The sequence below is a fragment of the Ailuropoda melanoleuca genome, chromosome 1 (genome assembly GCF_002007445.2).
Source record: "Ailuropoda melanoleuca isolate Jingjing chromosome 1, ASM200744v2, whole genome shotgun sequence".
NCBI lineage: Eukaryota > Metazoa > Chordata > Mammalia > Carnivora > Ursidae > Ailuropoda > Ailuropoda melanoleuca.
In genome coordinates, this window is record NC_048218.1 from 15,846,707 (window position 1) to 15,859,586 (window position 12,880).

A 12,880-nucleotide genomic window follows, 5' to 3' on the forward strand; every position below is an offset into this window, starting at 1 on the left:
ACTTCTAAGGGAATGTCATCACTTCCCTAATCCTGAGCTGTGCCTATATTGAAGTTGTGCTTCAAGAACAAATAATAATCCAGTTAGTCTGGAGGCTAGATCATGGCAAACTTGGCAGTTTTGTTCCAGATAGTAGATTCTCCTGAATGCCAACCTAGTGTGACCTCATTTCAGAAAGTGAAAGAAGTAGAAATCTGGGGGAAGGAAGATAACATTTTCAAAACCACTTCAGAAAGGTCGAACTGCCAGTAGTGGTATTTGTGTTCACTTGGAGAAGGAGAAACTTGAGGCATAGTACAAATCAGGTGGCAACTACAAGAGGCCAGGAAAGCCCAAACCAGGATGGTGGGATTTGTAACACAATGGACGCTGTTGGATAGTGTCAGCGAGAAAGGCAGTGAAAAATTTCTGGAGTCAGTTGACAAGCCACAGGAAGGAGTTACAAATGCCACTGGCTTCCTAGACAGTATGGTGAAATGATGGAAAAGGGCAACACTACTAACAATCACAAAAAATGCACAGGGAGAGTTTCTTATGTAATATGCATCAGGTATTTTTTTTCTTTCTTTTTTTTAAAGATTTTATTTATTTAATTTGGGAGAGACAGAGAGAGAGAGAGAGTGTGCACACAAGAGTTGGGGGAGGGGCAGAGGCAGAGGGAGAAAGAATTTCAAGCTGACTCCCTGCTGAGCACGGAGACTGAAGCTGGGCTTGATCCTGACCCATGAGATCATGACCTGAGCTGAAACCAAGAGTCTGACACGTAACTGAATGAGCCACTTAGACCCCCGTTCAAAGGGGCTAGACTTGATATGAGAATTTTAACCTATTAAAATTCACAGATGACAACACTGGTCAATTATTGTAAAATGTGGTCATTAAATCTCTGCAGTGTATAAGCTGAGTATGATAGGTGTTTTAGGGTTCTCCACAGAAACAAAATGAAGAGGATATATATGTGTGTGTATACACACACACACACACACACACACACACACACACACACACATTTATTATAAGGAATTGGCTCCTGTGATTATGGAGGCTGACAAGTACAAAGTCTGCAAGGTGGGCAGCAGGCAGCCTGGAGAACCAGCAGAGCCAATATTCAAGTCCATAGTCTGCAGTAGAATTTTCTCCTGCTCAGAGGAGGATGGTCTCTGCTCTATTCAGGCCTCAACTGATTGCATGATGCCCACCCACGTAGTGGAAAACAATCTGTTTTATTCAAAGTTCATTGAATTAAATGTTAATCTCATCCAAATGCACCCTTACAGGAACACCCCGAATAATGTTGGAGTAAAATAAAAGGTTGGTGGGATTAAGAAAGGCAGGGTTAACACATAAAATTAACCATCACAATGGGCTATGTAGATACCTTCATACCAAGACGCCCTAGAGGCCATTACCTCAGGTGTAAGTTTCTGGAAATGGGCTGGATGACAGATCACTCCACGTATTTGAAATTTATGAATGAGGGGAAAAGGGGGGGGAGGGAGAAAGCTCAGATTTTTAAAACTACAGATATTTCAATACCCAGTGAAAATGACAAGCATTAAATCTTAAACAGAATACCTAGATCCAAAATTAAGGCAAAATCACACTTAAATTAGAGATAATTTTACACAGGAGGATTTGGTACTAATGTAAGACTCATTAATATTATTGCAGAGAAGTCTGTAAAATATGTGCTTTCTGTTGCTCTTTGTATGTAGAATAGATCAGTCCCATTAAAAGGAATAGAGCAAATGCCATTTCTATTTTCAGCAGAAAGAGTGCTCATGTGACGTGGATTTGCAATCTTTCTGTGTAGTGAGAATAATGAATTTGTTAATCAAGAAAAATATCGTATGTAATAACGTAATATTTTACTGTTATTCTCTTTTTATCTGGTAGTCATCTGTGAAGAAAAAAAAATGCTGGATGACAAGACCTGTGTAAGGTTCCCTCTAAGCCTTAAGTCATAGAAGCCTGGTTAAGTTCATTTAACAAATGAGAAAGCCAAGCATTTGAAATGTCAAAGGGTTTGCTCACATGTATGAAAGGCCACAGAGTAACTCATGGGATTCTGCTGACCTTTGGTTTGTTCATTGCAACTAACTCTCTTACTCTGTTTCAACTTGCTCCTTTATCACCTGGAATGTTGAAGTCACCAATGCAAAATCCACTCCAATTACCAGCGACTCGATATCAGGTCCTCAAAAAAAAAAAAAGAAAGCTGTCTCTTGAGAATTTGTGTAAAACATTTCCCTTCCATTCCACTTTTAAAAGTTTAACTATTAAAATGGGAAACTTTGGTTTTATTTCACCTATAAGTTTTTGGGTTTTTTTTAAATTTTTTTATTTATCAGAGAGAGAGAGAGAGAGAAAATAAGAGAGAACCTGTGGAGAGGGCAGCAGAGGGGGAGGAAGAAGCAGGCTCCCCGCTGAGCGGGGAGCCCAATGCAGGGCTCGATCCCAGGGCCCTGAGATCATGACCTGAGCTGAAGGCAGATGCTTTAACCGCGTGAGCCAGCCAGGCGCCCCTCACCTGTAACTTCTGCGTGCTGAGAATACATTTTGAAAAAAAGACAGGAGAGCAAATATATAGCTTCTAGGACTCTTCCTCTGGGTTTGTTGCAGACATACCGCATATTATTACAGGGCACTCTGAGGGGCAGACATCGTTGCTAATTGATCGCCATTGACATACAATATGAGACCTGAGATTTGCCTTCCCTGACATGTAGTAACCTGGCCATTTGTAGCAATATTTGATTAAAACGAAACATTTAATTTTCTGGGGGAAAATAAAAAACAGACTTATCTCAAGAAGCAGGCATGTCCCAGAGCATGGGATCTTTTTCTATATGTTTATTCCCAGAAACCGATGGAGGTATAATTAGTGGCCTAGAGAATTACATTTTTAAAAGTTTGTTTCATTATTCATATTGTTTTATCATATTTATGATTAAATATTATATTAAACATTTAATATGATAGCTCAGTGGGAAAAATATAATCTAAGCTTCCGATGTACTACTGAAACCTTTTCAAAAGTATTGTATGTTTGCCTAGAGAAGTGATTGTGTGCATAATGAGGGCTGTACCTCAGGACGAAATTGTACATTGTCAGTAATTCAGGCATTTCTCAGCACGTGTAGGTTGGGAACTTGATGGGATAGGCAAACAAACAAACAACTTTGGGAAGCTGTGACCATCCTTAAGCCTCTTTCCTAGATCTTACCATTTGGGTATGTCTGGCCCGAGCTAGGAAAAATAGCATGTTTTCATTAGTATTTACGATGTGCTCAATGGTTAACATGTTTATGTAATTTAAGATTTTCGACAAGCGTGTATAAGATACGTTCCAGACAGTCTCGTATTGCAGTGAGAAGACTCAACGTGGAGCAATGAAACAACTTCCCCAAGGTCAACAATCACGTTCTCATAGAATAAACTTATACGAGGAGTGGTGTGTAAGCGCGATGTGTATCAGCACAGCTGAGGCAGTACGCGTGGGCGTCATCACATGCGTGTCCTCCGATTGTCAACCTGGCATTGAGAGAACACAAAACATGACGCTTTTTGACCCAATCCAAAGGGCAACACACTTAGAATAAAAGTGTTTGTCGTGCTTCCTTTCACAGAAGTAGGGAAGATGGCAGAGGGCTTCTTGGTGGGTTCAGGGTTCCAACGGTAGATCTTGCAGTGGGAGGTAAAAGAAAAACATGTTTTGTTACTATTTTCTTTTCTTTCTACTACATCTTATCCTGGACTTGTAGATGGGGAATGTCTACAGCAGGTAATAACTAGGAATTATATATATATATATATATATATATATATATATAATATATATAGTTGTTGTTGTTGTTTAAAGCTCTTAACTATTATTTGTTCTCCCCTTACCATTTGTCCCTTCATGACGAGAGAGACTCAGATGGCCTAAATAAAGCAGCTTGCACAGCGCCTGGGACCTACTAAGTGCTCAGTAGGTGTTCGCTCCATTTCTGTGCTTTCTCTTCTATGAACCAGAACTACTAACTCGGATATTTGCAGGTCATGGGACCTCTTCTGTCCGGGATTCTGGGTTTTGGGAAAGCTTGCGCATACAATTATTACTTGCATGCTAACTGAAATGGTAACTTAATTTAGAGTTTAAGATGAAGGGATTTTCGTAGTGAATTTCATGCTGGGTTACAGTTCCTTCTAGGCATTTTCTGAGGTATTGTGTGGCCTTCGAAATTCCCAAAAGCCAGGTGTCTTCCCTGTAAAGAGCACATTTGTGTTTATTTTATTTGCTGCATGTGTCTTCTGTGCACATGGCAAAAAATGAAACAACTGAGAACACATCTGTATCTTCTGTCGTGCTCACCTCACCTTTGGGAAGGCAGGATGCTCAGGTATTATGCAATGTGTACTCAGGATCGTGCAAGGCCCAGGACTTCTTAGACCCTCTTTTCTTCTCTTTTTTTTCTTTTCTTCACTTTTTTTTTCTTTTCCTTTTGTTTCTTTTCTCTTCTCTTTTTCCTTTTCCTTCCCTTTTCCCTTTCCTTTCCTTTCCTTTTATTTCTTTCTTTCTTTCCTTTTTTTTTTTTTGTGATCTCCACATTGCAAAAAAGAAGACTATTCTAATCTGTCCTCAAGGAAATTTTCCAAGTGGCATCTCATTAAACTGGCTCATTCAAGTGAAGGAAGTCATAATCCACTTTTCTGTGAATTGGTAAAGACAAGGGGAATGTATAGAAGCGTCTGGAGTGAATAGAAAAACAAAACATCATTACACAGAGTCCCTGCAATGCAGTTGCCTATTCGTTCTCCAATAGAATGAGATAGAACCCACCATAAAGAAGACCTGGTTGTTTTTTCAACAAGCTTGCAGCATGTCCAGTCTAGAGACTATAAATTCATCTTTAAGCTTATTCCAGAAGCCATTTGTTCAATTTAAAATACCCAAAACAAGGTAGGTGCAAAATGGACATTTTTGAGCAAATGAATAAAAAAAGTAGAGAAGTGAAGTGCTTGGCTGGTTCAATAGGTGAAGCGTACAACTCTTGATCTTGGGGTCACAAGTTTGAGCCTCACGCTGGGAGTAGAGATGACTTAAAAAACATAGAGAGCCAGTATGAGCAGGAACACTTTCCTCTCATGTGAAATATTCTGATTGCAATGACTATGGGCGCTGTCAAAAATGGCTGAGGACACAAACATGGAGCCGTCTAGCCTTCCACTGGGTTATACATTCACATATAGTGATTTGCTTCTATTTCTGAATATTTTTATAAGACATCTCATAAAAAAATTACATTTAGAGAAGAAGAGAATGAAAGCTAAACTAGACTTATAGATTTAACAACTTTTTAATTTTTCTTTAACTTTCTTTAAAAAGCCTATTTGTTTTGTAGACTTTCTTTAATAAATGAAGCACCTCACTTTCTTGAAATAAACCAGAAGCTAAAAATAAGCACATAATTCTAAATCAAGGCCTAGGGTTTTAATGACTCAACCAATATGATAAATTCATAATAATGGAATCAGTTGACATATTGGTCATACACTTCCTAAAAGTTAAACTACATCAGATGGAAATTAGGTAGTCTGTGGTTTCATGATGATCCCTCAAACTGGTGACCATAAATTTCAGATTTATCAGAAGAGACATAACTCTCTCTCCCATTAGGTTTGAGGAATGTGGTTCCATTATATCTTACCAGTGTATTTATATTATGGGTATTAAAGAATAAGAGACACCAAGAGGATTCTGTTTTTCATGTTATTTGCAGAAGAACCAGAGCTGAATTTGGACCCCAGCTCTGTCACCTGCACGCCATGTGACCTAGTTTGAATGTCTTAGTCTTCCCCAATTGATATCCTCATCAGTGCAATGTGAATAATAATGGTAATACACTCCTAGTGGGAGTGGTGAGAGGTTTTTATTTCACCATGTATATAAAGTAATAAGTACGTAGTATATAATTCGTTCTCTGTAGAGATTGGTTCTTTCCCTTCCTTCTCTGTGAGTGGTTCCTCCTCATCACTGTCTTTTCCAAGCATAGGGACTGTGGAATGGCATCAAGTAAAATTAAGGTAGGACAGGACAATGCCGGACAGGTGTGCACCCCTGGTGATTATAATGTGACGTTTCTTGGTATCACCGCTCTACCAACCATCTCCAGTTATCAGAGAAGATCCTGATGAGAAGCAATGGGAGATGTTCTTCGTTCCTATATCTTAAGGACAGTAATTTCCAAACATAGTTCTATAAATTAAAGCTTCCCAAAGCTCCAACACAGGAAATTCTCATTCAGTATGTCTGAGCTGGTCCTCAGGAATCTGTATTTTTTAAAACTTTCTCAAGTGATTCTAATATAAGCAGCATGTAGTTACAGTGCTCTTTGATGTGTGTTTGATCTAGAGTCTATGATGAGTCTTTGCAGAGCAGACTGATGGCCCTTGTTTTGGAAGGTTAGCAATAATTACAAAAACAGATTCTTCATTTTGAAGATATTGAATCCACTCTGCTATCTTGAAGTAAATTGAATTTATGATGTGTTTGGTGATGTGTCCATTTTCTACACTTTCTCTCCAATGCTACCTTCATAAAGCAACAATGTTAAAAAAATAAATAAAACTCAACACATTTACTGGATGTACCTGTACAAAAAATCCTGATTCATTAACAGTTACAGATTTTGACCTTCATGTTGAAAAAATAGTCTTTACTATAATACAGATATCATCTGCTGAGGGAATTAAAGTGATTATTTCCCTGGAAATTTTCCTGATGATATTATAGTTTATTACCCTGAGATATATTTTTCTGGCAGGACATTCAGTTCCATTTGGTTGTTTAAATTGAATTTTATTTATGATCATTAACTGTCCAGTTAAGACCATTCTGGTTGAAATTGCTCTTATGTGATAATATCCATCTGCCTCTTCTATTTTGTATTAGGAAATAAAGGAATTGAAATACATTTGGACTTTAAATTCAGCCCATCTATGTAATTACAGCCAAGTTCATGCCTGATATAAAGTCTTTCATGCCTTTTCAAATTCTTAGCAGTTGTGTACTGGTATTGTGCCTACAGAATTTGAGTCCATAAAATACACGTGCGGGTACGTGTGACTGTCCTGTCAGGAATATAAATTTGTTATAAATACATACACGCATGGGTAGTATCTTGCCAAGAAGAAGTTCTGATTGCACCAAGAAGATTTTTGTTTAAAAGCATACATGCATGCATGTATGTGTGTAGAAATATTTACTAACATTGCCACCAATCTATTGTTGGATTTTAGATGAAAGTCCGAAAAACTTTCAGAAGCAAAATATGTATCATTATTTAATTAAACTGTTCCATAAGGCTGATTTAATGAGGCCCAACCTGTAAGATGCTGTATTCCCAAGCAAACAACTAAATTTTATAAGTTTAATACTATGATAATATTAATTCTGACCATTTTTATTGTGAAACCTTTTTCCTGTGAATTTTGTGCGTTTTATGAACTTCATTAGGACATTTTGCCCAGAGTTTCTGTTTTGCTGAGTCCAGACCATATGTGCCAAACATGTTTCTCTCAATATTTTCACGTTTGTCAAAGAAAATTTAATCCGTATGCTTTTTATTTATTTACATTTTACACTTAAACTCATCAAAATGTTGTTATGCAAGGGCTTTTTGAATTCCAAGAGACATTACAGAGCTCCCAAAGTCCCAAGGAAACACTTTGTTAAAATTAAAATATTTTGTCTTCTGGTTGTTCATTTTTTTTCTAAAAAAACAAAATAATAAATAGATCATGGTCTCCCTTCTCATTTTTATTGGAATATCTAATAATTCAAAATTAACATAAATTTTAAATAAATAATGAACACAGAGCACTAACATATATTGAATTCTTTCCTTCTAAGGAATTCAAAACAATGTGAGTTGTGACTCACCAATTTTTGATCCTATTACTCTGGCTCCAATATTCCCATGATTGTAATTCTGTAAATGTATACATAAAACATCTTGAACAGGATGATTATGCACCCACATTCATCACAGAGTCCTGGGTAACACAAATAGTGGGGACCAGAAAAAAAGGAGAGAACGTCATCTATTTTTAAAGATTAAAAAACATTGTAGGGGCGCCTGGGTGGCTCAGTCGTTGGGCATCTGCCTTCGGTTCAGGGAGTGATCCCATAACACTGGGATCGAGCCCCATATCAGGCTCCTCTGCTGGGAGCCTGCTTCTTCCTCTCCCACTCCCCCTGCTTGTGTTCCCTCTCTCGCTGGCTGTCTCTCTCTGTCAAATAAATAAATAGAATCTTAAAAAAAAAAAAATTGTAGTGGTGGATAATGAGGGCTCATAGATGAAAGAAGCTGAGCAGAGACAACTAAAGCCTCAAGTCATACAGGAGAAAACTTCAGAATAGATAGGGGCTACTCTTTGACATAGCATCTCAAAGTCTCAAAAAGATTAAAAAAAAAAGATCTAATTTCATGAAGATTAATTGAAAGACTGTTTAAGAACCAATTTCATCATTCCCAGGCCATTCCTTTCTATGGTTTCTATTGACCCAAGAACATCATTTTGAGGATTGGGGGAAAATTATTTTCAAGGTTTAGTGGACTGTATTTCTATCCAACTTGCCATCCCAGGCAGGTGAATTTGTATGATGAAAATGTATTTGACCATCAGATTTGACCATTCACCCTCATGAAGATAGTTAGGAATTCAAGGAAAAGAAATAACCTTCTCCAAAGAAAGTAAACCAACAGATCGGGGGAAACTTATATGGTGGGGATAGGTACACCAACATACATCTTCCTCTTTTAGTCTTAGGATGGTACACAGCCTCAGATTTGCTCTTTGGATTTGTCATTCAGAAGCAAAATTCACTAATTAGCAGGTGGCATCCATTTATACAATTAGAGCTGTCCAGATGGCAGTAAGTAAAAATGAAACTTCAACAAAAGACCACCAGGTACACAAAGAGCACAAACGGGAAAGACCAGGATATAGACACAGAACAACGAAACTAGATTAACCCAGAAATAATTCAGTAGACAGAATAAACTTAAAGTAACATAAGCTACTACGGTGGAAGACAAGGCTGAAATTATTATTGCCATATAACAAGAACAGAATGTCACAGAAAGAACAGAGTTAAAGCTCTTAGAAATTAAAAATATAATTACTTAAAAAGTAGAATCAATAGATAAATTAAAAAAAAAAGAGGAGAGAAAATTTCCCAGTAAAAAGAGGATAAGGTGGAGAAATAAATACAAGTCATATTAATCTAGGAAAGTTTTTTCAGTGTCGCTTTTTTGCATGAGCAATTCTTTGTCAATTGTTATTTGTTGATCACTGATTTCAAAGGCTTAGAATGGCTGTCAATGTAACCATGTAAAATTTCACTCATTCTCAAATCTGTCTAATGGAGAAATACTTCTGTCAATTGACAGCTATGGATCTAGGGAGTCCACGCACAACTAATACAAGCTCTAGAAAATGACACACACACACACACACACACACACACACACGTGCACACAGAGGAAGCTAGAACCAATGTCTGCTTTCAAGAATATAGTCAAGTAGTTATTCTGAAAAAATCTCCTTCTATAAAACACTTGGAAAGTCTAAATAAAATATTTAAATAGCTATATAAATGCATAACTGCTTGTAAGAAGTTAAAGGAAATTCCTAAAGACAACATAATAATAAATCAACTCAAGAGGCAAGATTGGCTTAAGGGTATTTTCCGATCCCAGGAACATGAAACATCGTTTTAAATGTAGCATTTATGTGCTAAATAATATTTAATACATACAAGTATAATAATAATCTTAAAGGCAAGAATATTACACAAACTAATGGCTCTGAGTTTTCTCCTTTATGGTATGTTAATGTCTGTTTCAGAAGCACAACTATTTCCCTGAATCTTGTCTGCAATTCCCTTTTATATATTTAAAAAATTACCCATGTATTTATTAGATTTATTTGCTTATGACATTTGTAAATAATTACATATTCAGTGTAACATACTGTAATATTTCTTGATTTTTTTCTATTCAAAACTCTTAAGATTCATCTACTTGACAGCAAAGAACTGTTCACTAAATTTTCAGTTACATAAACGTTCTATTATACGAAATATAGCATATTTTTCTTTCATAGTTGGACATTTCAGTTGTCATGTTATTGTCATGAACATTGCTACTATAAACATTTTATGGCTTAAAAATGGCTGTAAATTCTTTTTTTTTTTTAAGATTTAATTTAGGGGCACCTGTGTGGCTCAGTCATTAAGTGTCTGCCCTCAGCCCAGGGCGTGATCCCAGAGTCCTGGGATCAAGCCCCACATCAGGCTCCCTGCTCCACTGGGAGCCTGCTTCTTCCTCTCCCACTCCCCCTGCTTGTGTTCCCTCTCTCGACGGCTGTCTCTCTCTCTCTCCGTCAAATAAATAAATAAAAGATTTAATTTATTTATTTGACGGAGAGTGAGAGAGAGAGCACTTGTGTGAGCTGGGGGAGGGGCAAATGCAGAGGGTGAGAGAGAATCTCTAGCAGATTCCGCCCTGAGCGCTGAACCTGAACTGGGGCTCCATCCCACCACCCTGAGATCATGATGTGAGCTGAAATCGGGAGTCCAGTGCTTAACTGACAGTCACCCAGGCACCCCAAAATGGCTCTAAGTTCTTTGACACTTTTCCCCTGGAAAGGTTTAGACTATTTCCTCTCTTCCTGACACTGGATTAGCCTGTGATGTTTTAACCAATAGATCATGGGGAAATGATATATTGCTGGCTTCAGATCTAGCTCGAAAGAAGATTTGCAGTTTCCACCTTGGTATTTTATGGATCTGAGATGCAATGCAGTCTGTACACTTCAGAGGGTAGTCTGACTATGTTGCTGAGGAGACCGTGAGGAAGGCTCTGAGACTATGTGAAGAGAGGCGGAAGAGCCCTTTCATCAGAGGCCAGCCTTTGACTGTTTCCAGTGAGAAACCAGCCATGTGAGAATGCTTCATGAAAACTCTAGACCCGACCAGTCACCAGTGGGACACGGATTGACCCCACGGACAGCATTCAGAGCAGAAGAATCACTAATTTGAGCTCTCCCTGATTCTTGACCCACAGTACTAAGTGCATAATAAAGTTAAAGTTGTTTTAAACCTCTAAGTCTACATATTGTTAAGTAACAATAGATTACCAAAACACTCCTGATACACAGTAACTATGAGTTTTGCTACGAAATATACTTAATGGTGGAATTGCTGGGTCACAGGATATGGGAATTCTGAAATTTACAAGATAACACAAAATTGTTTTTACAAAGTGATTATGCCAAATTATACCTCCCTGCCCCAGTAGCAAATGATGTTGATCAATTGTAGGAAGCTACAATTATTCACATTTTATGCTTCCTCTCTTAGCACAATGCTCATTTCTGCCTTTTTGCCCATTTCAGGGATTGTTTATTTCTTACCGGTTTGTAGGAGTTAAAGATTTTGAAAAGTCACCCTTGCTTGATTATATCTCTGTGTATATGTTCACTTTTTTTATTCAGTATTCTTTGGTGAACAGGAGTTCTTAATTTTCATCTACTCAAATTTATAAATATCATTTTCATGCTTGGCACTTTCTATACCTTGCTTAAAGAATTTAACTCGGCTTTCCGATCTAATAGATGTCTACATTTACTTCTAATATTTGCCTTTTGCGTCGCTCTATAGTCTGCCAGCAACGCAATCCATGTGTTTTGAGTGTGTATGTGTGTATGCAAGTGACATAGGTATAAAAACTTAGTTTGTTGTTGTTGCTGTTGATGGTCAATTGTCTCAGTACTATCTGCTGATGGGTCCTTCCTTTTCCAATCAGTCGTATATCAAGTATTGGTATATTCAGGGATCTATTCTTGACCTCCATATTCTCTTCCATTCATCTTCTTGCTTATCTCTACACCAATACCATACTGTCATTGTTATGTCCTCAATGCCTATAAGAGAACCTAGCAAATAATAAGTATTCAAGAAATGCTTGCTAAATGAGTGAATTAATACTGCTTTAAAATAAGTTCTGATGTATGGTAAGGTAAGTCCTCTCACCTCCTTCTTCAGGAATGCCTTGCTGAACTCTGGGTCTCTGAGCAATGAATCATACACATTTTAGATACAGCTTAAGAGACTTGAAATACAATGTTGGATTTTCAGTCCTAATTATGGAAACCCCATAATTAATTTTCAACAATTATCAATATTATGAAACTATGTTTCATATGCCTCATATTATCTCTAGAATATTTTGGTATTCATCTTTATGAAATCAGACTTTACATAATTTCAATAATTCCTCAATATAGTACTCGATTTTCAAATTTTCCCAATTGTTTTAAAGAGGTCCCAAACAAAGTAAGGTTTACGTAGTGTAGTGGTTATCACGTTCGCCTAAAGAGGTCCCAAACAAGGGCCCCCCATTGCTTTGGGCTATTTGGTTTCTTATGTCTGTCTGTTTGTCTTTGTCTCTCTCTCTTTTTATTCATTTATTTTTAATTTTTTAAAGCTTTTTTAAAATTGAAGATTTTATTTATTTATTTGAGACAGCTAATGATAGAGAGCAGGAGTCAGGGGGAAGGGCAGAGGGAGAGGGAGAAACAGGCTCCCTGCTGAGCAGGGAGCCCAACATGGGACTCCATCCCAGTACCCTGAGATTATGACCTGAGTCAAAGGCAGACATGTAACTGACTGAGCCACCCTTTCTCTCTCTCTTTATAGCAGTGTCTTCCTCCATGAAAAGAATTATTTTTGAGACCAATTATTGATTTTGATTTTCAATTAGCCAGAAGTATTGGGTACCTAGATTACATAAGTAAATAGAGAGTGATAATGAGGTTTTAGCCGAAG

General features: G+C 37.4%; 1 pseudogene; it reads left to right on the top strand.

The window, feature by feature from the left end:
• The first annotated feature begins 342 nt into the window (after positions 1–342).
• Positions 343–12,880, top strand: part of LOC105238469 — a 98,798-nt pseudogene continuing 86,260 nt past the window's right edge.